This window comes from Oncorhynchus kisutch, linkage group LG8 (genome assembly GCF_002021735.2).
Source record: "Oncorhynchus kisutch isolate 150728-3 linkage group LG8, Okis_V2, whole genome shotgun sequence".
Classification (NCBI taxonomy): domain Eukaryota; kingdom Metazoa; phylum Chordata; class Actinopteri; order Salmoniformes; family Salmonidae; genus Oncorhynchus; species Oncorhynchus kisutch.
Window position 1 is genome coordinate 6199037 of NC_034181.2, and position 26284 is coordinate 6225320.

General features: G+C 44.4%; 1 protein-coding gene across 5 annotated transcripts in view; it reads right to left on the minus strand.

Moving 5' to 3' along the window:
• The window catches only part of LOC109894967 (sodium-dependent phosphate transporter 2), a 101686-nt gene that overhangs the window by 37598 nt on the left and 37804 nt on the right, over nt 1–26284 (minus strand). Inside the window, exon 1 of one of the 5 annotated variants that reach the window (XM_031829595.1) lies at nt 14424–14724. The exons of 3 other annotated variants lie outside the window; for them this stretch is intronic. The gene's annotated coding sequence lies outside the window, so the exon portion shown is untranslated. Of the gene's footprint in view, nt 1–7779; nt 7863–14423; nt 14725–26284 lie in introns of those variants that run through there. One more of the 5 variants, XM_031829596.1, reaches the window with a different exon arrangement.

Genomic DNA, 26284 nt, shown 5'->3' on the forward strand with positions numbered 1-26284 from the left:
GGTCATGACTAGGCTAGATATCCTGTGAGTCTACTGAATACTGGTAACACAGGGTTAGTGAAGAAGAGAGAGAGGTTAGAGGTCATAATTAGGATAGATATCCTGAGAGTCTACTGAATACTGGTAACACAGGGTGAGTGAGGAAGAAGGAGAGGTTAGAGGTCATGATTAGGATAGATATCCTGTGAGTCTACTGAATACTGGTAACACAGGGTGAGTGAAGAAGAGAGAGGTTAGAGGTCATGACTAGGCTAGATATCCTGTGAGTCTACTGAATACTGGTAACACAGGGTGAGTGAAGAAGAGAGAGGTTAGAGGTCATGATTAGGATAGATATCCTGTGAGTCTACTGAATACTGGTAACACAGGGTGAGTGAAGAAGAGAGAGAGGTTAGAGGTCATGATTAGGCTAGATATCCTGTGAGTCTACTGAATACTGGTAACACAGGGTGAGTGAAGAAGAGAGAGAGGTTAGAGGTCATGACTAGGCTAGATATCCTGTGAGTCTACTGAATACTGGTAACACAGGGTTAGTGAAGAAGAGAGAGAGGTTAGAGGTCATAATTAGGATAGATATCCTGAGAGTCTACTGAATACTGGTAACACAGGGTGAGTGAGGAAGAAGGAGAGGTTAGAGGTCATGATTAGGATAGATATCCTGTGAGTCTACTGAATACTGGTAACACAGGGTGAGTGAAGAAGAGAGAGGTTAGAGGTCATGACTAGGCTAGATATCCTGTGAGTCTACTGAATACTGGTAACACAGGGTGAGTGAAGAAGAGAGAGGTTAGAGGTCATGATTAGGATAGATATCCTGTGAGTCTACTGAATACTGGTAACACAGGGTGAGTGAAGAAGAGAGAGAGGTTAGAGGTCATGATTAGGATAGATATCCTGAGAGTCTACTGAATACTGGTAACACAGGGTGAGTGAAGAAGAGAGAGGTTAGAGGTCATGATTAGGATAGATATCCTGAGAGTCTACTGAATACTGGTAACACAGGGTGAGTGAAGAAGAGAGAGAGGTTAGAGGTCATGATTAGGATAGATATCCTGAGAGTCTACTGAATACTGGTAACACAGGGTGAGTGAAGAAGAGAGAGAGGTTAGAGGTCATGACTAGGCTAGATATCCTGTGAGTCTACTGAATACTGGTAACACAGGGTGAGTGAAGAAGAGAGAGAGGTTAGAGGTCATGATTAGGCTAGATATCCTGTGAGTCTACTGAATACTGGTAACACAGGGTTAGTGAAGAAGAGAGAGAGGTTAGAGGTCATGATTAGGATAGATATCCTGAGAGTCTACTGAATACTGGTAACACAGGGTTAGTGAAGAAGAGAGAGAGGTTAGAGGTCATGATTAGGATAGATATCCTGTGAGTCTACTGAATACTGGTAACACAGATTGAGCGAAGAAGAAAAAAGGTGGATTAGAGGTGTCGTATTTGATGAACACAAGCCCACTAAAGGGAGTGTGGGTAGAGTTCCGTATACCGGGGTATTTTTAGGAATGGGAATATAGAATGGGAATAGGGAGTGGGAATAGGAATAGGGAGTGGGAATAGGAATAGGGAGTGGGAATAGGGAGTGGGAATGGGAATAGGGAGTGGGAGTGGGAATAGGGAGTGGGAATAGGAATAGGGAATAGCGTCCTTTTGTGCACTGCCAGTAATACCATATACCCCGGTACAAGAACGGTATGAACATCTTGATACCGCCCAAACGTGTGTGTGTGTGTGCGCACATGTCAACGTAAGCAGAGGACAACTCTGATAACCTGTCACAATAGGAAAATCATTGTATCGCCATCTGAACTTTAAAAAGAATCAAATCATCCCTGTTAGCTGGACACAGTCGGCAGCCAGGCTATAAAAAGACTATATAAAAAGAGTGTGTGGTGAATGAGATGAGAGCTGTGTGTTCAGCGTTGGAAGTAGCATATTGACACCACAACAAGGCCCCCGCTGACAGCTGCTATAAAAGTCTGATCACATTTCACTGCGTTCTCCTCTACTGGGCTCCCATTCGGATAAGATGGCATCTGATTTGGGCCAGTATCCATAAAGAGCCTTGGAGCAGGATGATCATCTAGGATCAGTATCCATAAAGCGCCTTGTAGCAGGATGATCATCTAGGATCAGTATCCATAAAGAGCCTTGGAGCAGGATGATCATCTAGGATCAGTATCCATAAAGAGCCTTGGAGCAGGATGATCATCTAGGATCAGTATCCATAAAGAGCCTTGGAGCAGGATGATCATCTAGGATCAGTATCCATAAAGAGCCTTGTAGCAGGATGATCATCTAGGATCAGTATCCATAAAGAGCCTTGGAGCAGGATGATCATCTAGGATCAGTATCCATAAAGAGCCTTGGAGCAGGATGATCATCTAGGATCAGTATCCATAAAGAGCCTTGGAGCAGGATGATCATCTAGGATCAGTATCCATAAAGAGCCTTGGAGCAGGATGATCATCTAGGATCAGTATCCATAAAGAGCCTTGGAGCAGGATGATCATCTAGGATCAGTATCCATAAAGAGCCTTGGAGCAGGATGATCATCTAGGATCAGTATCCATAAAGAGCCTTGGAGCAGGATGATCATCTAGGATCAGTATCCATAAAGAGCCTTGGAGCAGGATGATCATCTAGGATCAGTATCCATAAAGAGCCTTGGAGCAGGATGATCATCTAGGATCAGTATCCATAAAGCGCCTTGTAGCAGGATGATCATCTAGGATCAGTATCCATAAAGAGCCTTGGAGCAGGATGATCATCTAGGATCAGTATCCATATCAGTATATTCATTATGATATAAAAGGCTACACCGATCCTATATCAGCACCTCCCAGACATCAGCCAGCACCTAGCTGATACCACTATACAGTCTCCCAGTCATCAGCTACCACCTAGCTGATACCACTATACAGTCTCCCAGTCATCAGCTACCACCTAGCTGATACCACTATACAGTCTCCCAGTCATCAGCTACCACCTAGCTGATACCACTATACAGTCTCCCAGTCATCAGCTACCACCTAGCTGATACCACTATACAGTCTCCCAGTCAGCCAGCACCTAGCTGATACCTCTATACAGTCTCCCAGTCATCAGCCAGCACCTAGCTGATACCACTATACAGTCTCCCAGTCATCAGCTACCACCTAGCTGATACCACTATACAGTCTCCCAGTCATCAGCTACCACCTAGCTGATACCACTATACAGTCTCCCAGTCAGCCAGCACCTAGCTGATACCTCTATACAGTCTCCCAGTCATCAGCCAGCACCTAGCTGATACCACTATACAGTCTCCCAGTCATCAGCCACCACCTAGCTGATACCTCTATACAGTCTGCCAATTATCAGCCAGCACCTAGCTGATACCTCGATACAGTCTCCCAGTCATAAGCTACCACCTAGCTGATACCACTATACAGTCTCCCAGTCATAAGCTACCACCTAGCTGATACCACTATACAGTCTCCCAGTCATCAGCTACCACCTAGCTGATACCTCTATACAGTCTCCCAGTTATCAGCCTATAGGTAGCCTAACGGTTAGAGCGTTGGGACAGTAAACGAAAGGTTGCTTGTTCAAATCCCCGAGCCGGTAACGTGGAAAACAATTAATAATCTGCCATTCTGCCCTTGAGCAAAGCAGTTAACACCCACAACAACTGGAGTGAATGTTGATTAAGGCAGCTCCCCCTCAGAGGTGTTCAGAGGTGTTTAGTTAAATGCGGAAGACATTTCGGTTGAATTAATTCAGTTGTGCAACTGCCGAGGTATCCCCTTTCCCCACATTAGCTGATGACACTACAAAGCCTCCCGGTTAGCAACCTACACTAGCTAAAAACCTACTGCTAATGTCTAGTTTTCAACTAATTGCATAGTATAACTACCAAGCAGAATATATAAACCAAGCAGAAGGACCAAACAAAACATATACCTACCAAGCAAGTAGTAATTAAAATAAGCATTAAAACATTACCATCTTCCAGTAGGCTAGCTCCAGTATACACCACCAGCACTTTAGACAGCACCAAACATTATTTACAGTGTAGTCAGGACTAGTCCCGAACCCTGCTCTCACTGCTTTCGTCCTCCTGCTGCAGCTTGCCGTCTTAAAAAGGTTCTTAGTGAGAGAGTCACCGCCACAACACAAACAAGCAGCGAAGAGGGTTTTTTAAATGAGCCTATAAGTACACGCAGACTTCCCCAGGCTGAGACAGACAGGCAGCTAAGGGGCTATTCTCAGATGAACAAAAACATGTTTTGGATTCAACCAGTTAACACTAGCAACAGCCTAAACATATTTAGATTCTGACCTCAGACCTGTATTTGGGTGAAAACAGTATATACTAGGTAGCTGACAACTTGTTTATGAGCTGTTCCCAGACCTGTATTTGGGTGACGACAGTAGATAGCTCTAAGCTGACACTTGTTTATGAACAGATTCCAGACCTGTATTTGGGTGATGACAATAGATACTAGGTAACTGACACATTATTTATGAGCTATACCCAGACCTGTACTTAGGTTAAGACAGTAAATTGCTCTAAGCAGACACTTGTTTATGAACAGACTCCAGATCTGTATTTCGGTGAATACTGTAGGTTAGATGTCTTCTAGAGACACAAATTCCAGGTTCGGGTCCCAAATTCTTACTTTTGTCTAGGACCTGGGTCAGGTCTGATATAATTGCCACGGGCCTCGGTAGGTGCAATTAAAATGTATTTAAAATCGACTGGACCCGTCTTCTGGTAAGTGAATGGATTTATCGACTGGACACGATTGCACCTGTCCTCTGTTAATTTAATGTGTGTGACATGATGAAAGCAGCGCAAGCTTGTTATGTGTCAGCCAATTGCAACTCAATAAAAACGTACAGCTTATGGGGCGGCAGGGTAACCTAGTGGTTAGAGAGTTGGACTAGTAACCGAAATGTTGCAAGTTCATATCCCAGAGGCTGACAAGTTACAAATCTGTCATGCTGCCCCCTGAACAGGCAGTTAACCCACTGTTCCTAGGCCGTCATTGAAAATAAGAATTTTTTCTTGCCTATTTAAATAAAGGTAAAAAAATATATTTAAAGAATGCCCAGTTGGTTCCAGCTGCGCAACTGCTGCTAAGCCTTGGCTACTGTCGATTGGCTACTGTAGATTGCAAAGATGGACGACTTTTTCATTCAAGTAAAATTAAAGTTAGAGGAGACGGAGTACAGTGAAAAGACGAGGAGTTAGAGGAGACGGAGTACAGTGAAAAGACGAGGAGTTAGAGGAGACGGAGTACAGTGAAAAGACGAGGAGTTAGAGGAGACGGAGTACAGTGAAAAGACGAGGAGTTAGAGGAGACGGAGTACAGTGAAAAGACGAGGAGTTAGAGGAGACGGAGTACAGTGAAAAGACGAGGAGTTAGAGGAGACGGAGTACAGTGAAAAGACGAGGAGTTAGAGGAGACGGAGTACAGTGAAAAGACGAGGAGTTAGAGGAGACGGAGTACAGTGAAAAGACGAGGAGTTAGAGGAGACGGAGTACAGTGAAAAGACGAGGAGTTAGAGGAGACGGAGTACAGTGAAAAGACGAGGAGTTAGAGGAGACGGAGTACAGTGAAAAGACGAGGAGTTAGAGGAGACGGAGTACAGTGAAAAGACGAGGAGTTAGAGGAGACGGAGTACAGTGAAAAGACGAGGAGTTAGAGGAGACGGAGTACAGTGAAAAGACGAGGAGTTAGAGGAGACGGAGTACAGTGAAAAGACGAGGAGTTAGAGGAGACGGAGTACAGTGAAAAGACGAGGAGTTAGAGGAGACGGAGTACAGTGAAAAGACGAGGAGTTAGAGGAGACGGAGTACAGTGAAAAGACGAGGAGTTAGAGGAGACGGAGTACAGTGAAAAGACGAGGAGTTAGAGGAGACGGAGTACAGTGAAAAGACGAGGAGTTAGAGGAGACGGAGTACAGTGAAAAGACGAGGAGTTAGAGGAGACGGAGTACAGTGAAAAGACGAGGAGTTAGAGGAGACGGAGTACAGTGAAAAGACGAGGAGTTAGAGGAGACGGAGTACAGTGAAAAGACGAGGAGTTAGAGGAGACGGAGTACAGTGAAAAGACGAGGAGTTAGAGGAGACGGAGTACAGTGAAAAGAAACCGACAAGAGACGATTTTTTATATTGTAGTGGACAAAGATTTTTTTTTTTTTAATTTACTATCAAATTAAATCATTTGTTTTCTCATGATCATTATTGCATATCTACTTCAGTTCTTTAATCTAAACCAGTTCTTTAATCTAAACCAGTTCTTTAATCTAAACCAGTTCTTTAATCTAAACCAGTTCTTTAATCTAAACCAGTTCTTTAATCTAAACCAGTTCTTTAAATATGCAAGAAGTGTTTTGTTTCATTTTGTTGAGACATTTTTGTTGGTCAAATGAAGGTCGGTCTATTTAAAGATAGGATATAAGTAGGTCTGTTGTCAAATAAATATAAATTTAAAAAAATCCTGAGATCTTGGCTGATTTCTTTTGATTTTCCCATGATGTCAAGCAAAGAGATGGGGTATCAGTCGAAAAAAAAGAGAGAATTTCCTTCCTATCCGGCAACTGAGTTAGGAAAGACACCTGTATCTTTGTAGTGACTGGGTGTATTGATACACCATCCAAAGTGTAATTAATAACTTCCCCATGCTCAAAGAGATATTCAATTTCCATTATTTTTTAAAGATGTTTTTTTTTTTTTTACTACCAAAAACTGCTCTTCTTTGAGAGGGGGAAACCTCCCTGGTCTTTGCGCTTGAATCTATTTTTGAAATTCACTGCTCGACTGAGGGACATTACAGAGATGAGGGTAGTCATTTAAAAAGTCATGTTAAAACACTATTATTGCACACATGCAACTTATGAAGCACATGTTTACTCCTGAACAATTTTAGTCTCGCCATAACAGAAGGGTTGAATACATATGGACTCAAGACATTTAAGCTTTCATGTTTTATTCATTTGTAAAGAAAAATATCTAAAATATATCTAAAAATAAAAAAATAAAATTCCACTGACATTATGGGGTATTTATTCTGTGTAGGCCAGAAACACAATCTCAATTTAATTGATTAAATTCAGGCTGTAACACAACAAAATGTGGAAAGTCAAGGTGTATATATATATATATATATATATATATATATATATATACACACACTATGTATACAAAGGTATGTTAACACCCCTTTAAATGAGTGGATTTGGTATTATTTCACCCACACCCATTGCTGACAGGTGTATAAAAATCAAGCACACAGCCATGCAATCTCCATAGACAAACATTGGCAGTGGAACGGCCTTACTGAAAAGCTCCGTGACTTTCAACGTGCCACCATCATAGAAAAAGTACAAAACATGTATGTACCGACTACTGTAAGGTGCTCAAGATAATCTGCTAAATTACAAAAAAAATTACCTTAAAAAAAATATATCCTTTCGGGTCTGTTGGGAAAGCCACAGATCCATTTCTAAACGGGTCTAACTTTAAACTGTGAAGACCTCTACTGTAGGTAGCTGACACATTGTTTATGAACTCTACCCAGACCTATATTTGTGTGAAGACGCGAGCTGAAATGTTGTTTATGAGTTGAATGGAGGCCTGTATTTGGGCAGACAGGGACAGCGTCATGGCAAACAATATAATTTCAGCCTGTCTATCTGGTAACCCAACTGATCACAAAGCGGCAGAACCAGACACTAGCAAAAGATTATGGGAGTAGGTACGATAACAAACACATTTTCTCTCACCGCCAGAATGTGTTAGAATGTGTCAGACAGATGGTTGGTGTACTGCAGTGGAGTCCGCTACAATAGCAGCTTCTGGAAATGAAGGAACACACCTGGTATCAAATACGATTTAAAATCTTTCAAATTATTTTAGCATTTGCTTCAGCCTGACCTGGAGTGCCAGATGCACAGGGTTTGCACTTTCTCATGTTTCCATTGCACAAGGGAAGCTCAATCAAGCCCAGATTCAGTATTTATAATTATTTTGAGTGGTATTTCAACCCGGGTTTGGACAGAAGCAACATGTCCCCCACACAGGATTCAAACCCCCCCAGAGAAATCTCACCTTCTGATCAAAAAACTCATCCTGATACACAATGGAACGGTCTGATTTGTTTTCCCCAAAACATTATCCAAGTCAATTTATATAGGAGGTAAATGCAGCACATTTTCTCCTACAGAAAGCCTATTGTCTAACTGGGAATTAAAACGTAAACAGCTTGAAAGCCAGACTAACACATTAACTGATTGTGTGCTCTGGGCACGTGGGCTACGAATCTCTTTCCTAAAACATCCCACTCTACTAGTGCTCGTGCCACTCAGACACAGCCTACCCTCTCTCCAGCTCCCTCCCTCTGTCCCACAGCCCACCCTCTCTCCAGCTCCCTCCCACCCTTTCTCCAGCGCCCTCCCTCTGCCCCCCCCCCTCTCTCCAGCTCCCTCCTTCTGTTCCATAGCCCACCTTCTCTCCAGCTCCCTCCTTCTGTTCCATAGCCCACCTTCTCTCCAGCTCCCTCACTCTGTCCCACAGCCCACCTTCTCTCCAGCTCCCTCACTCTGTCCCACAGCCCACCCTCTCTCTACAGCTCCCTCCCTCTGTCCCACAGCCCACCCTCTGTCCCCCCTCTCTCCAGCGCCCTCCTTCTGTCCCACAGCCCACCCTCTCTCTCCAGCTCCCTCCCTCTGTCCAACAGCCCAGATCTCTCTGGAACACTTACTTAATGCCCTATCAGACCCTTGTGTGTTTCGCTGGCCCAACATCAACCACAACACCCACTAAACTACAGCTTTCACACAACGTAGTCCCAACAATGGCTACAGACCGCTGCTTGATCCTCAATGTTGCATCGTGACTCTGGACAGATACATAACCTGTTGGGAAATGGCACCCTATTCCCTATATAGTGCACTACTGTTGACCAGAGCCCTATTCTCTATATAGAACACTACTTTGGACCAGGGCCCATATGGTTCTGGTCAATAGTAATGCCGTATATAGGGATTATATAGTACACTTACGCAATGAAGGTCTACAGTAGTCACAACAGCACTGTAAGGTAGCACCATGGTGTAGCTAGAGGACAGCTAGCTTCCATCCTCCTCTGGCTATACTGACTTCAATACAAAACCTAGGAGGCTTGTGCTCCTCACCCCCTTCCATAGACTTACATGGTAATTATGATGACTTCCAGAGGACGTCCTCCAACCAAATCAATTGTCTGATCAAAGGATCAGAGAATTACCCTGGTACTACGCATGTGTGACTTAGAAGCTTGGTGAGTTGGTGATATTATTGGATAGATTAAGATGGTGAATAGTGATAGAGGAATTTTTAGGGAATTATTCAATTCAAATTAGTTTATTCAAAACGACAGGATACGGAGGTAGATTATATACGGTTTTCTTGGTTTCAGAACTTTATTTTTGTGTCGAGTTGTGCCATTTATTCAAATTTGCCCGAACCAGCTAGCTACCTGAGTGCAGTTTTCTACGCCAGAATGTCTAGCTAACGTTAACGACAATGTAGTGTTTTTTTTGTTGGGGGGGGGGGGGGGCGTTTCATTGCCCACATTAGATTCAAGCTTCTGGGAAAAACCTGCATTGACTCATAAAATGGATAAAGGTCTGCATATTCAAACTGCTAACAACGAGAAGGTGAGACGAACCCGGGATGTTCTCTAGCAGCTTATCGACACTACTGCCTTTTGGGCATGTTAGGGTTAGGGTTTCTGGGCATGTTAGGGTTAGGGTTTCTGGGCATGTTAGGGTTAGGGTTTCTGGGCATGTTAGGGTTAGGGTTTCTGGGCATGTTAGGGTTAGGGTTTCTGGGCATGTTAGGGTTAGGGTTTCTGGGCATGTTAGGGTTAGGGTTTCTGGGCATGTTAGGGTTAGGGTTTCTGGGCATGTTAGGGTTAGGGTTTCTGGGCATGTTAGGGTTAGGGTTTTTGGGCATGTTAGGGTTAGGGTTTTTGGGCATGTTAGGGTTAGGGTTTTTGGGCATGTTAGGGTTAGGGTTTCTGGGCATGTTAGGGTTAGGGTTTTTGGGCATGTTAGGGTTAGGGTTTCTGGGCATGTTAGGGTTAGGGTTTTTGGGCATGTTAGGGTTAGGGTTTCTGGGCATGTTAGGGTTAGGGTTTTTGGGCATGTTAGGGTTTCTGGGCATGTTAGGGTTTCTGGGCATGTTAGGGTTAGGGTTTCTGGGCATGTTAGGGTTAGGGTTTCTGGGCATGTTAGGGTTAGGGTTTCTGGGCATGTTAGGGTTAGGGTTTTTTGGCATGTTAGGGTTAGGGTTTTTGGGCATGTTAGGGTTTTTGGGCATGTTAGGGTTTTTGGGCATGTTAGGGTTTTTGGGCATGTTAGGGTTAGGGTTTTTGGGCATGTTAGGGTTAGGGTTTTTGGGCATGTTAGGGTTAGGGTTTTTGGGCATGTTAGGGTTAGGGTTTTTGGGCATGTTAGGGTTAGGGTTTTTGGGCATGTTAGGGTTAGGGTTTTTGGGCATGTTAGGGTTAGGGTTTTTGGGCATGTTAGGGTTTTTGGGCATGTTAGGGTTAGGGTTTTTGGGCATGTTAGGGTTAGGGTTTTAGGCGGTGCGATGAAAGGGACAGTTCTATTGACAAGGGCAACTACAAGGATCTTTCAGAAGGTGGTTCAACTGTGGCACAGAACCAGATAGCTGTGTGTGTGTGTGTGTGTGTGTGTGTGTGTGTGTCAGGGGGAATTGTCAGGCCTGATATTCTAAACAGGGAAACAGTGAACGAGACAGCTGCAGCAGACAGACACCAGAACCATTCTAGAACCTTCACAGAACTCTCCCATCTGCTCATTCTACAACCTTCACAGAACTCTCCCATCTGCTCATTCTAGAACCTTCACAGAACTCTCCCATCTGCTCATTCTAGAACCTTCACAGAACTCTCCCATCTGCTCATTCTAGAATATTCCTGTCTCCTGGTATCCCCATTCACTACTCTTCCTGGGGTCCACAAAAAAAACACTGACGGACAAGTCACACAAATGTAAACTACAATGATATACAAACAATACAAATAAAACAGAACGAAGTTCTGAAGAGACCAAATTCACAAACACTTCTATTTATACACTCATCACTTACATACAGGCTCACATACAAACACTCACCTATGACACAAATCCCCCCCCCCCCCCCCCAGAGAGACTTAACTTCTGTGAAAGCACATAGCAGCTGTAGCCAGCTTAAAAAAATACCAGTGTTCAAATTTAATTTAGGAAATAATTGGACAAGTTTGTAATCTCCCACACATACACTAAAAGCATGTTTTTTCAGAAGAAGGTTCTACACCAGCGTATCCAGCCTAATATATTGATGGGAAATTAATCAAATCTTCAGCAAATGCCAGTCCTTGAATTTTAAAAACAACAAAAAACATCCCAACCTTAATCAGAATAATCTGAGGGATTTCAAGTTTCCTACTGTTCTTTACCGTCAAAAACCGTTTGAGATCAATCTAGACAAACCAATGTTTCATGACCACATAACAGGGAGTCATCCTTCCCTCCTAGGCTAACCATATTACCAAACCGCTTACTAGCTACCTTCCCTCCATTCCCTGCATTTGTTGATTACAGTTCTGCTCTCAATTCCATGGACCAACAACACAGTGAACGGAATTCCATGGACCAACACAGTGAACGGAATTCCATGGACCAACACAACACAGTGAACAGAATTCCATGGACCAACACAGTGAACGGAATTCCATGGACCAACACAACACAGTGAACAGAATTCCATGGACCAACACAACACAGTGAACAGAATTCCATGGACCAACACAACACAGTGAACGGAATTCCATGGACCAACACAACACAGTGAACGGAATTCCATGGACCAACACAACACAGTGAACGGAATTCCATGGACCAACACAACACAGTGAACGGAATTCCATGGACCAACACAGTGAACAGAATTCCATGGACCAACACAGTGAACAGAATTCCATGGACCAACACAGTGAACAGAATTCCATGGACCAACACAACACAGTGAATGGAGTTCCATGGACCAACACAGTGAACGGAATTCCATGGACCAACACAGTGAATGAAATTCCAAAGACCAACACAACACAGTGAATGGAATTCCATGGACCAGTGAACGGAATTCCATGGACCAACACAACACAGTGAACGGAATTCCATGGACCAACACAACACAGTGAACGGAATTCCATGGACCAACACAACACAGTGAATGGAATTCCATGGACCAACACAACACAGTGAACGGAATTCCATGGACCAACAACACAGTGAATGGAATTCCATGGACCAACACAACACAGTGAATGGAATTCCATGGACCAATACAACACAGTGAATGGAATTCCATGGACCAACACAACACAGTGAACGGAATTCCATGGACCAGCTAAACAAGCTAAACATATTTACCCGCTTCGAGGAAAATCCTTTCCACTCTACCTCTCCTGCTTTTAGACTACCTTTCTTCAAATCCAACCAAATTACACACGTTCTGAGCTACATCAAATCCGACCTCAAAATGGCCAAAGAAATATCCTGAACAAAAATAAACCGTTCACTAGCTAGGCTAACCATATTACCAAACTAGCTAGGCTAACCATATTACCAAACCGTTCACTAGCTAGGCTAACCATATTACCAAACCGTTCACTAGCTAGGCTATCCATATTACCAAACCGTTCACTAGCTAGGCTAACCATATTACCAAACCGTTCACTAGCTAGGCTAACCATATTACCGGAGGGTCATCTTATTCTTTCTATTTCTATGGCAGATTCGCGGCCGCAATTTCTGGAAGATCTTTGGAGATAACAATAGATGGAAAGTCAAAGACACTGGTCTCCCCTATCCATCTGTGGTGAAGTTTTCCCCTCAATGTTTATGACAAATCCAACTCCAGAACCAGCCATTGTCTAGCCTAGCTGGCTATTCTTTTGAATACAGTGTAGCAACAACCGATGACATTAGCTAGCTAATGTCGAATATTTATCAGAAGCCTGCGTCATTCGTCATAGGAACGGAATATTTCGAAATAGGGGGCGACATTGCCCTCTAGTGGGGGCATTTGATGGTTCAGGCCATGGCCTGTTCATATAGCGCTCAATGAAAAATACAGGCACAAAAAAAGAGAGAGTATAAAAATTGAAGTGACTTACATGAGATGACGCTTAGAGCAACCTGTACTCCATGATTAAGCAACGAGACAGTGTCGTCTGAATAAGTAGGCCACCGTGACAGTCTTCAAGGACATCAAACATGTGTGATGTGTGTGTTTTTATCCTATATTTATAGATTTAATCCCAGGCCCCCGTTCCCGCAGGAGGCCTTTTGGTAGGCCGTCATTGTAAATAAGAACTGACTTGCCTAGTTAAATAAAATGGTCAAATTTAAAAAATGATGATGCAACTTCTATGGTAATTTCTTCTCTAGAAACAATCTAGGATCCGACCAGTCAGTTCTAGCATTACTTTCATGATTGACAGATTGATTACCCAATCACCATTAGATATCCCACTGTTGTCCCACACGTCTTCCTTTTTTAAAATGTAACATGAACCTTGGCACTGCAGCTCCACTGGCTCAGGCCGCAGACAGACACTGGCTCAGGGCGCAGACAGACACTGGCTCAGGGCGCAGACAGACACTGGCTCAGGGCGCAGACAGACACTGGCGCAGACAGACACTGGCTCAGGGCGCAGACAGACACTGATTCAGGGCGCAGACAGACACTGATTCAGGGCGCAGACAGACACTGGCTCAGGGCGCAGACAGACACTGACTCAGGGCGCAGACAGACACTGACTCAGACAGACACCGCAGACAGACTCTGATATAGCAGACAGACTCTGACCAACAGCACACACAGCCACAGACAGAGACAGAGAGAAACAGGCTCTGACCAACAACACAGAGAGAGAGACAGACAGCGAGACAGACAGACAGCGAGACAGACAGCGAGACAGACATCAGGACCCATAGCTAACAGACACACCATCATATGGCATCAGGACCCATAGCTAACAGACACACCATCATATGGCATCAGGACCCATAGCTAACAGACACACATCATATGGCATCAGGACCCATAGCTAACAGACACACCATCATATGGCATCAGGACCCATAGCTAACAGACACACCATCATCTGATGAGGACTCACAAGGAAAATAATCAAAGACCCTCCATGACACCTCAACAGTGTACAGGCTTGATACATACAGCAAACGCACACACATAAAACTAAAAAAGGTACAGATGACTTACAATGGAATCCTCAATCACTACTTAAGAGACAGAATAACAGAGAGCGAGAGAGAGACATATAGCTGGTCTCGCAGTCAACTCCACTCACCTTCAGCATGCAGTCTCCTCACATCAGAAAGAGAGGGAACAGAGGAGAAAGGGACAGAATACACAAAGACAGGGATCAGATCAACATGCAGTGAGAGGAATGAAGATAGATAGATGAAGAGAGAGAGGAGAAGAGAGGAGAGAGAGAGAGGAGAGAGAGAGAGAGAGTCGATGTTGCGGCCACAGCGCAGCAGTCTAGACTCTAGACTGCCTCTTAAAGGAAGGCATCCGCAGCTGCACCACAGCACCAGCAGGCCAATCAGAAACCAGCTTGGAGGCAGAGCACCACACACTGGCCAATTGCATGAGGGGAGGCCAGGGAGATGGAGACAGAGGTAGTGAATAAAACAGGGGATGTTGAGGGGGTGAGGAGAGGTGGTGTGTGTGTGTATCTAACAGTCAGAAACAGCCATGCAGTTAGACCAAGGGCATTGTGAACCCCCCCCCTCTGTCACCACACATTGTAACAGAAGTCCCTCCATCACTACCACATTGTAACAGAAGTCTCCTGTAACTCCCTCCATCACTACCACATTGTAACAGAACTCCCTCCATCACTACCACATTGTAAAAGAAGTCCCTCCATCACCACCACATTGTAACAGAAGTCCCTCCATCACCACCACATTGTAACAGAAGTCCCTCCATCACCACCAAATTGTAACAGAAGTATCCTGTAACTCCCTCATTCTACCACTTTGTAAAACAGAGAACACACAGCCACACACCAGAGGGGCTTCTGGAACCACAGATTACACACGTGCTCCGTTTACAACAGAAACGGAATGAAAATAAAAACAGTATTTTTGTTGTTGTTGTTGTTGTTGTCTGGAACGAACAGTTAACGGAAGACGGGACGGCCAAACAGTAATGCGGTTGAGTCGGTTTCTGCGGTAACATGAACTCTTTAACGTCATTGGTTAAAAAAACTTTGTTGCTTCCTGCTGAAACAAGCAAGATGTTGTATCAAACGAGTCTTTGGTTGCCGAGAAAACGCCCCCCCCTTCCCCTTCCTGCAGCAGCAGCACCAGCAGCACCAGCACACAGATATATAATGACTAGAACGGGCTTTGAATCTCTTACTCTGGCAATCTGACTGGTAAACTCATGGGTCCACTCACAATGGCTGCCTGGTATTGTGATGCAATCATTGCCATGGTAATACAGAACGTTCATTCAAAATGGGTGTTAACCGATGTGCCACATGTAATGGAATGTATTTTTGTCATGACGTTTGAGTTGAAAGCAACAAATCACGACACATATAAAAATAAAAAAATGGATACATATCCAGCTTCCACTTCCTGCTTTGCTCCTATGGATCCTGTGCACTTGCAACGGGTGTCAGTCCAGCCATTATTGACGTGAATGGGGACGCCCGTCCTGTTCGTTCCGTTTCCATGGCAATATACGCAGTCAGGAGCGGAGAGAGGACAACTTTTGTTGTTGTTGTTGTTGTTGTTGTTGTTGCTATTCAAACGGTTGTTACTGTGACCGCAGTCATTTGGCTGGACAATAACAATCATCCCAAAAATTCCATGACCGTCACAGCCTACTACTGGCAGGTCTGAGTCTGCAATATGCAAAACACACACACGCACAAGCACTCGTTTCAAAAGAGGAGGTGAACAGTATGTTTTAATGCTGCCTTCTCCTCACAGGCAGACACCAGCTCTCACAACAAAACAACGACACAAAAACAGGGATCGCTCTCCAAGCTGATCTATGGCCAGCTGTTAAGAGTTATGCGATCTAAAAAAAAATTTTAAAGGCCAGAGTACTGGTGTCGCTCTGTTCACTCTGGGCTGATCTAGGAACAGCCTTTTAGAGTACTCCGTCGGTCTTTCTTCCAGTCTGTGTCTGCCTGATCCGTCTCTTTTCAGCAATCATTAACACGGTAACAGCCATGATACCCATAGCAACCATTATACTACAGTGACCATGGTTATCATTGCAGCAGTCATATAGTCTTGCCTAGTTAAATAAATAAATAAATAAATAAATATATATATATATATATACACACACATACACACAGTGGGGAGAACAAGTATTTGATAACCTGCAAAATCGGCAGTGTTTCCTACCTACAAAGCATGTAGAGGTCTGTAATTTTTATCATAGGTACACTTCAACTGTGAGAGACGGAATCTAAAACAAAAATCCAGAAAATCACATTGTATGATTTTTAAGTAATTAATTTGCATGACATAAGTATTTGATCACCAACCAACCAGTAAGAATTCCGGCTCTCACAGACCGGTTTGTTTTTCTTTCTCCACTCATAACCTGTATTAACTGCACCTGTTTTAACTCATTACCTGTATAAAAGACACCTGTCCACACACTCAATTAAACAGACTCCAACCTCTCCACAATGGCCAAGACCAGAGAGGGTGTAAGGACATCAGGGATAAAATTTAAGATGGATGGGGCCATGTATCGTGAGATCTTGGTCAACAACCTCCTTCCCTCAGTAAGAGCATTGAAGATGGGTCGTGGGCTGGGTCTTCCAGCATGACAACGACCCGAAACACACAGCCAGGGCAACTAAGGAGTGGGAAGAAGCATCTCAAGGTCCTGGAGTGGCCTAGCCAGTTTCCAGACCTGAACCCGATAGAAAATCTTTGGAGGGAGCTGAAAGTTACACAGGGTGCACCTGTGTAATGATCACGCTGTTTAATCAGCTTCTTGATATGCCACACCTGTCAGGTGGATTATCTTGGCAAAATAGGAATTCAGGCCAGAGTTCAAACTTGGTTTCATCAGACCAGAGATACTTGTTTCTCATGATCAGAGTCCTTTGGGTTCCCTTTGGCAAACTCTAAGCGGGCTGTCATGTGCCTTTTTATTGAGGTGTGGCTTCTGTCTGGCCACTCTACTACTATAAAGGCCTGATTGGTAGAGTGCTGCAGAGAAGGTTGTCCTTCTGGAATGTTCTCCCATCTTGACAGAGGAACTCTGGAGCTCTGTCAGAGTGAACATCGGGTTCTTGGTCACCTCCTTGACCAAGACCCTTCTCCCTTGATTGCTCAGTTTTGGTGGTTCCAAACTTCTTCCATGTAATAATGATTGAAGCCACTGTGTTCTTGGGGACCTTCAATGGTGCAGAAATGTTTGGTACCCTTCCCCAGATCTGTGCCTCGACACAATCCTGTCTCGGAGCTCTACGGACAATTCCTTTGTCCTCATGGCTTGGTTTTTGCTCTGACATGCACAGTCCACTGTGGGACCTTATTTCGACAGATGCGTTAACTTTCAAAATCATGTGCAATCAATTTAATTTACCACAGGTAAATCAATCGAGTCTAGTCCAATCGAGTCTCATAGCAAAGGGTCTGAATATTTACGCATTTTTTACTTTTTTATACATTTTGGAAAAATAAAAATAAACTTTTTGCTTTGTCATTATGGGGTACTGTGATTTGAGAATTTTTTTATTGAATCAATTTTAGGATAAGGCTGTAGTGTAACTTCTCCCACATTTTGTTAAGGGGTCTGAATGCACTATGTGATTGGGAATTGATAGACACTAACAATCAAATGCAGACAATACATACAATGAAGTTATGAAACCATGAATGTGCACAAATAGGAGGAGGGAGAGAGAAGTGCGCTGTCCATCTGGGCGCATAGTCAATCTAATGTCTGCATTGGACCGTGCAGCATTTACGGTGATACGGCCTCAGCAGAAGTCAGGACATTCATACCTCTTGCACTTCGCCGAGCAGCGCAGAGCTGTTGTCAAGGAAGTGACTTTGTGTTTATACAATGTGTTCCGCCCCCACCTACCGTCAACCAATCATGTCAATGCGGAACTATACAGAGCCCTCTGCATCGTTAAAACATTTGGGAGTCACATGGCGATGCGGTACGGAGCATCTGCACACCTCCTGGAGGCACTGCTATTGCATCACACCCTCCGCATGGAGCCTCTGACCACATTTTCGAATCAAGCATAAATTGGCTTTTAGTCTTGGCCTCTGCAATGGATTTACAGTTGAAGTCAGAAGTTTACATATACCTTAGTCAAATACATTTAAACTCAGTTTTTCACAATTCCTGACATTTAATCCTAGTAAAAATTCCTAGTAAAAACTTAGATCAGTTTAGATCACCACTTTATTTTAAAAATGTGAAATGTCAGAATAATAGTAGAGAGAATTATTTAAGCTTTTATTTATTTCATCACATTCTCAGTGGGTTAGAAGTTTATATACACTCAATTAGTATTTGGTAGCATTGCCTTTAAATTGTTTAATTTGGGTCAGACGTTTTGGCTAGCCTTCCACAAGCTTCCCACAATAAGTAGGGTGAATTTTGGCACATTCCTCCTGACAGTAACTGAGTCAGGTTTGTAGGCCTCCTTGCTCGCACACACCTTTTCAGTTCTGCCCATACATTTTCAATTGGATTTAGGTCAGGGCTTTGTGATGGCCACTCCAATACCATGACTTTTGTCCTTAAGCCATTTTGCCCCAACTTTGGAAGTATGCTTTGGGTCATTGTCCATTTGGAAGACCCATGTGACCAACCTTTAACATGATGTCTTGAGATGTTGCTTCAATATATCCACATAATTTTCTTTCCGCATGATGCCATCTATTTTGTGAAGTGCACCAGTCCCTCCTGCAGCAAAGCACCCCCACAACATGATGCTGCTACCCCCGTTCTTCACGGTTGGGATGGTGTTCTTTGGCTTGCAAGCATCCCCCTTTTCTTCCAAACATAATGATGGTCATTGTGGTCAAACAGTTCTATTTTTGTTTCATCAGACCAGTGGACATTTCTCCAAAAAGTACGATCTTTGTCCCCATGTGCAGTTGCAAACCGTAGTCTGACATTTTTTTATGGCGGTTTTGGAGCAATGGCTTCTTCCATGCTGAGCAACCTTTAGGGAGGTAATGTCGACCTATGACTTGTTTTACTGTGGATATAGATACTTTTGTACCTGTTTTCTCCAGCATCTTCACAAGGTCCTTTGCTGTTGTTCTGGGATTAATTTGCACTTTTCACACCAAAGTACGTTCTTCTCTAGGAGACAGAACACATCTCCTTCCTGAGTGGTATGACGGCTGCGTCCCATGGTGTTTATACTTGCGTACTATTGTTTGTACAGATGAACGTGGTACCTTCAGGTGTTTGGAAATTGAGGCCAAGGATGAACCAGACTTGTGGAGGTCGAATTGACTCAAATGACATCAATTAGCCTATCAGAAGCTTCTAAAGCCATGACATATTCTGGACTTTTCCAAGCTGTTTAAAGGCACAGTCAACTTAGTGTATGTAAACTTCTGACCCACTAGAATTGTGATACAGTGAATTATAAGTGGAATAATCTGTCTGTAAACAATTGTTGGAAAAATGACTTGTGTTATGCACGAAGTAGATGTCCTAACAGACTTGCCAAAACTATAGTTTGTTAACAAGAAATTTGTGGAGTGGTTTAAAAAAACGAGTTAAGGACTCCAACCTAAGTGGTGGTAAACTTCCGACTTCAACTGTAGTTCACTGAGATGCAAATATGGATATGTATACGTTACTGCTCGACCCTCTGTCATAATCCTATTCGTCCAGAAGACTGATCCTGTAACATCACCCTGAGACTCTCGTCTCTCTGAACCATAACCTATACTCTAGTGGGAGTGACTGCTGAAAAGACGATATGCCCCACCCCCACGCGACGATATGTCCCCCCGCGACAACGATATGTCCCCCCGCGACAACGATATGTCCCCCCGCGACAACGATATGCCCCACCGCGACAACGACATGCCCCCCCGCGACAACGACATGCCCCCCCGCGACAACGATATGTCCCACCGCGAAGACGATATGTCCCACCGCGAAGACGATATGTCCCACCGCGAAGACGATATGTCCCCCCGCGAAAACATATATACAGTGGGGAGAACAAGTATTTGATACGCTGCCGATTTTGCAGGTTTTCCTACTTACAAAGCATGTAGAGGTCTGTAATTTTTTATCATAGGTACACTTCAATTGTAAAACCAAAATCCAGATAATCACATTGTATGATTTTTAAGTAATTAATTTGCATGACATAAATATTTGATACATCAGAAAAGCAGAACTTAATATTTGGTACAGAAACCTTTGTTTGCAATTACAGAGATCATACGTTTCCTGTAGTTCTTGATCAGGTTTGCACACACTGCGGCAGGGATTTTGGCCCTGCTGTCGCTGAGCAATACGGACTTTCAGCTCCCTCCAAAGATGTTCTATTGGGTTCAGGTCTGGAGACTGGCTAGGCCACTCCAGGACCTTGAGATGCTTCTTATGGAGCCACTCCTTAGTTGCCCTGGCTGTGTGTTTCGGGTCGTTGTCAAGACCCAGCCACGACCCATTTTACTGAGGGAAGGAGGTTGTTGGCCAAGATCTCGCGATACATGGCCCCATCCATCCTCCCCTCAATACGGTGCAGTCGCCCTGTCCCCTTCGCAGAAAAGCATCCCCAAAGAATGGTGTTTCCACCTCCATGCTTCACGGTTGGGATGGTGTTCTTGGGGTTGTACTCATCCTTCTTCTTCCTCCAAACACGGCGAGTGGAGTTTAGACCAAAAAGCTCTATATTTGTCTCATCAGACTACATGACCTTCTCCCATTCCTCCTCTGGATCATCCAGATGGTCATTGGCAAACTTCAGACGGGCCTGGACATGCGCTGGCTTGAGCAGGGGGACCTTGCGTGCGCTGCAGGATTTTAATCCATGACGGCTTGTGTGTTGCTAATGGTTTTCTTTGAGACTGTGGTCCCAGCTCTCTTCAGGTCATTGACCAGGTCCTGCCGTGTAGTTCTGGGCTGATCCCTCACCATCCTCATTATAATTGATGCCCCACGAGGTGAGATCTTGCATGGAGCCCCAGACCGAGGGTGATTGACCGTCATCTTGAACTTGTTGCCTTCTCACCAAGCTGCTTGCCTTTTGTCCTGTATCCCATCCCAGCCTTGTGCAGGTCTACAATTTCATCCCTGATGTCCTTACACCCTCTTTGGTCTTGGCCATTGTGGAGAGGTTGGAGTCTGTTTGATTGAGTGTGTGGACAAGTGTCTTTTATACAGATAACGAGTTCAAACAGGTGCAGTTAATACAGGTAATGAGTGGAGAACAGTAACCCGGACGACACTGGGCCAATTGTGCACCGCCCTATGGAACTCCCAATCACGGCCGGTTGTGATACAGCCTGGAATCGAATCAGGGTCTGTAGTGACGACTCTAGCACTGAGATGCAATGCCTTAAAACCGCTGAGCCACTCGGATTTCAAAACGACTTGGGAACACAAGCTAATGGACTAATAAGAAAACTAAAAGCAGTAGTTCTTGTGATATATAAGAGGTGTGCCGTGAGAGAGCGTGAGAAGAAGAGGGTCAAATGCGTGTGTCTCACGGCCCAATGCGCGAGAGTTGGCAGCTCTGGCATAGTGCATCTATGTTTTTTTCTTTACCTGAGCGCTGCTGCTGTGCGAGGGGAGGTGTCGGTGAGATGTGAGCGACAGAGGCACAGTGAGAGATGCTACTTGGCAATAGCCAAGGCTACCTAGCTAACTTGTAGCAGCCGCCATATTAAACCTCATCTCATATAACAGTGCCTGTCTTGACTGGAATAGCCTAGAGAGACCCAGTAACCCAGCTAAGCTAATTGAGGCTCACATTTAGCATATTCTCCCCAACCCCAACCAGATAAAATAACAGCCTACCTACCTGTTGATTGCTCATTGCAACCTACTCCTTTTAATTTGGTAATTTTCCACCATCTTGCATTGCATTAGTGAACTGTCCCTACACTTGCTACACATTGAGCCTCTTTGCAGCTTTGATTGACCAACATAAACAACAAGCTACACACGTTGAAGCGTACCTTTCTTTTTTTTTTTATGGGGCACCCAACGTAAAAACTACATTGAAGCCTCCCGAGTGGCACAGACCCGGGTTCATCCCCGGGCTGTGCCACGGCCTTGGCCCGGAGTCCCATTTAACCCAACCCCTCTGAATCAGAGAGGTACGGGGGGGGCTGCCTTAATCAACATCAATGTCTTCGGTGCCCAGGGAACAGTGTTGTTAACTGCCATGTTTAGGCGCAGAACGACAGCTTTTTACCTTGTCAGCTCGGGAATTCGATTCAGCAACCTTTCGATTACTGACTCAACACTAACCACTAGGGTTTGGCCAGGGAGGGGGGGGGGGCTTTATTTGGCTCCCTGTGGCAGGCCGGGTGCCTGCAGGCAGACAACGACACATGGATATTTACATTTCATTTCGAAAAATTGTCAGTTAAAATAGGCTTATATAAAAATAAATAAAACACATTCTACACCCGAATACTAACAACCATTCGCATATTCAAATATCTATGCACATCTCTACGAAACTTTTCAAAGCTCTACAAGTTTGTACTGATAAACAAGGCTGTTCAGGCGTGACAAAGGGGCTGGTATTTCTGGTAAACTTGTCAGCAAAAAGGTCTGCTCCGTGTAGGAGTCAAAAGAAGCAACCCACTTCCAAAATGAGCACCTCCCTCCGGGCCTCCCTCCACAACTGTATCTGGCATATTTGGTTTACAAGGAGAACACATCAACATCAAACCAACCTCCTCTGACAAGAGAATGCACACACACCAGCATTGGAAGTCTGGTATGTGTCTGGTGCGGTCGTGAGGCTAAGACGTGGGGTAGCGGTGGGTGACTTGCTGTGTGCCGTGGTGCCATGCTGCATCTCTCTCATGTTGCCTGCTAGTCTGAGAGGAGAGGAGCTGTTAGTTTCCTTCTCCTCTCTCGCGTCAGGTCTCCCCTCGCGTCAGTCTCCCCTCGCCCCTCTCCTCACATCAGTTTCCCTTCTCCTCTCACTCACTCGTTAGTGTGCACTTGTTCCCTTCCCCTCGTGAACTGTTGTGTAAAATCCCTCTAGCTCACACCAATCCAATGCTTTTAAACTTCTCTGAACAGAACAATGAAACGAACAACAAAACACCACTAACTATTTCTGTCTATTTTTAATCCTGTAGTTAAATAAGACATTGCTTGCTCGTGGACCATGGTTGGACGTTGGGTGTGCGTCCAGCAATGTTCAACCAATCAGAACACAGGACCCCTTGGGTGCGTTGCACCTGTTGCCTTGACGCCGGCGGCGGTGGGGAAGGTGGGGGGGGTAACCGTCTTTGCAAGGCGAGGAAGGACAAACACACCAAACTCCAGCTAACCACAATGGGGGGGGGGCCTCAGGAATGACAACAACTCTGCCAGAAACTTGCTTTAAAAGCTCTTACACAAACACACAGTAAGTCTGTGCAGGACCCACACAGACACACTTTCATAAATCATCTCAGCGCCTAGTAAAAAAAAATGTTAGTCAGGTTGACAACAGCTGGGACGTACAAATGGCATCTCTTTCACTCTCTCGCAAACACAATTTCCAGCGTAGCCTTAACATGACCAAAAACAAAACCTTTAGAACAAGAAACAAATCAACCCTCTCCTGCGCTGTGCTGTTGGGTAAGTCCGGTCCTGGTGTTGAAATACATGACAGGTCAACTCTCTCCGGTGTCTGAGGAGTTCTCCCACTAACAACTATCTGCTCTGGAGGACATTGTATGTGGAAATACAACGGTTTTGTAAGGCTTTGTAAATCAGGACACACCACAAAATGTTTGCAGTAGTGTTCTATCTTTTTATGGGATGTAATGTAATGTACTTTAATGTGTTTGGACCTCAGGAAGAGTAGCTGCTGCCTTGGCAACAGCTAAATGGGAATCCATAATAAATGCAAATACAAAATGTTTGTACCACATAACTACGTGTTACTACTAAAGCCTGCTTCAGTTCGGCTGGCGCCTAGCCGAAACCCAACGAGTGTGCTCACATACTTCCTTTAAAAGACCTTCGCTTGATAAAGGGGGGAAAAAAAGCAACAATAGTACTATTTTGAGATGTCATAAGCCCGTATACACATCTTACAAAATATTCAGAATTAATTAACTCCAGAAATCTGTCATAAATTGACGTGTTTGCCGAGAAGATCCTAGTCGCACAATTTTACATCTAACTAAGATTTGGGTGCAAGTATTTCAAAACAACAACAAAGTGCATGAAAACAGGTCGTCTCTCGTGGAATGAAAATAAAAGACTATTGAAGAATAAAGACTATTGAAGAATAAAGACTATTGAAGAATAAAGACTATTGAGGAATAAAGACTGTTGGAGAATAAAGACTGTTGGAGAATAAAGACTGTTGGAGAATAAAGACTGTTGGAGAATAAAGACTATTGAGGAATAAAGACTATTGAGGAATAAAGACTGTTGGAGAATAAAGACTGTTGGAGAATAAAGACTGTTGGAGAATAAAGACTGTTGGAGAATAAAGACTGTTGGAGAATAAAGACTGTTGAAGAATAAAGACTATTGAAGAATAAAGACTATTGAGGAATAAAGACTATTGAGGAATAAAGACTGTTGAAGAATAAAGACTATTGAAGAATAAAGACTATTGAAGAATAAAGACTGAGGAATAAAGACTATTGAGGAATAAAGACTGTTGAAGAATAAAGACTATTGAAGAATAAAGACTATTGAAGAATAAAGACTGTTGAAGAATAAAGACTGTTGATGAATAAAGACTGTTGATGAATAAAGACTGTTGATGAATAAAGACTGTTGATGAATCCCTATAATTGACCAACAAAAGGGCGTAGACTTCTGAACTTTGGCTTGATTACAGACAACAACAAAAAACAACACGAAGTTCAAAACATCACAAACCTCTTCAGAACTATTTTGGCTGGGAAGCATGGCTTGGAAGCATGGCTTGGAAGCATGGCTTGGAAGCATGGCTTGGAAGCATGGCCTGGAAGCATGGCTTGGAAGCATGGCCTGGAAGCATGGCCGGGAAGCATGGCCGGGAAGCATGGCCGGGAAGCATGGCCGGGAAGCATGGCCTGGAAGCATGGCCGGGAAGCATGGCCTGGAAGCATGGCCTGGAAACATGGCCTGGAAGCATGGCCGGAAGCATGGCCTGGAAGCATGGCCTGGAAGCATGGCCGGGAAGCATGGCCTGGAAGCATGGCCTGGAAGCATGGCCTGGAAGCATGGCCTGGAAGCATGGCTGGGAAACATGGCCGGAAGCATGGCCGGGAAGCATGGCCGGGAAGCATGGCCGGGAAGCATGGCCTGGAAGCATGGCCTGGAAGCATGGCCTGGAAGCATGGCTGGGAAACATGGCCTGGAAGCATGGCTGGGAAACATGGCCGGAAGCATGGCCTGGAAGCATGGCCGGGAAGCATGGCCGGGAAGCATGGCCGGGAAGCATGGCCGGGAAGCATGGCCTGGAAGCATGGTCGGGAAGCATGGTCGGGAAGCATGGCCGGGAAGCATGGCCTGGAAGCATGGCCGGGAAGCATGGCCGGGAAGCATGGCCTGGAAGCATGGCCGGGAAGCATGGCCGGGAAGCATGGCCGGGAAGCATGGCCTGGAAGCATGGCCTGGAAGCATGGCCGGGAAGCATGGCCGGGAAGCATGGCTTGGAAGCATGCGGACACCTAAAGACATTAGAAGTCATATCACACCAACATTCTGTAGTCTCTACTTAAAAAACCTGTACAGTCATCATTTCCCCTTTGACACAACCAGACTATTGAGGAATAAAGACTGTTGAAGAATAAAGACTGTTGATGAATAAAGACTGTTGATGAATAAAGACTATTGAAGAATAAAGACTGTTAATGAATAAAGACTGTTGTTGAATAAAGACTGTTGATGAATCCCTATAATTGACCAACAAAAGGGCGTAGACTTCTGAACTTTGGCTTGATTACAGACAACAACAAAAAACAACACGAAGTTCAAAACATC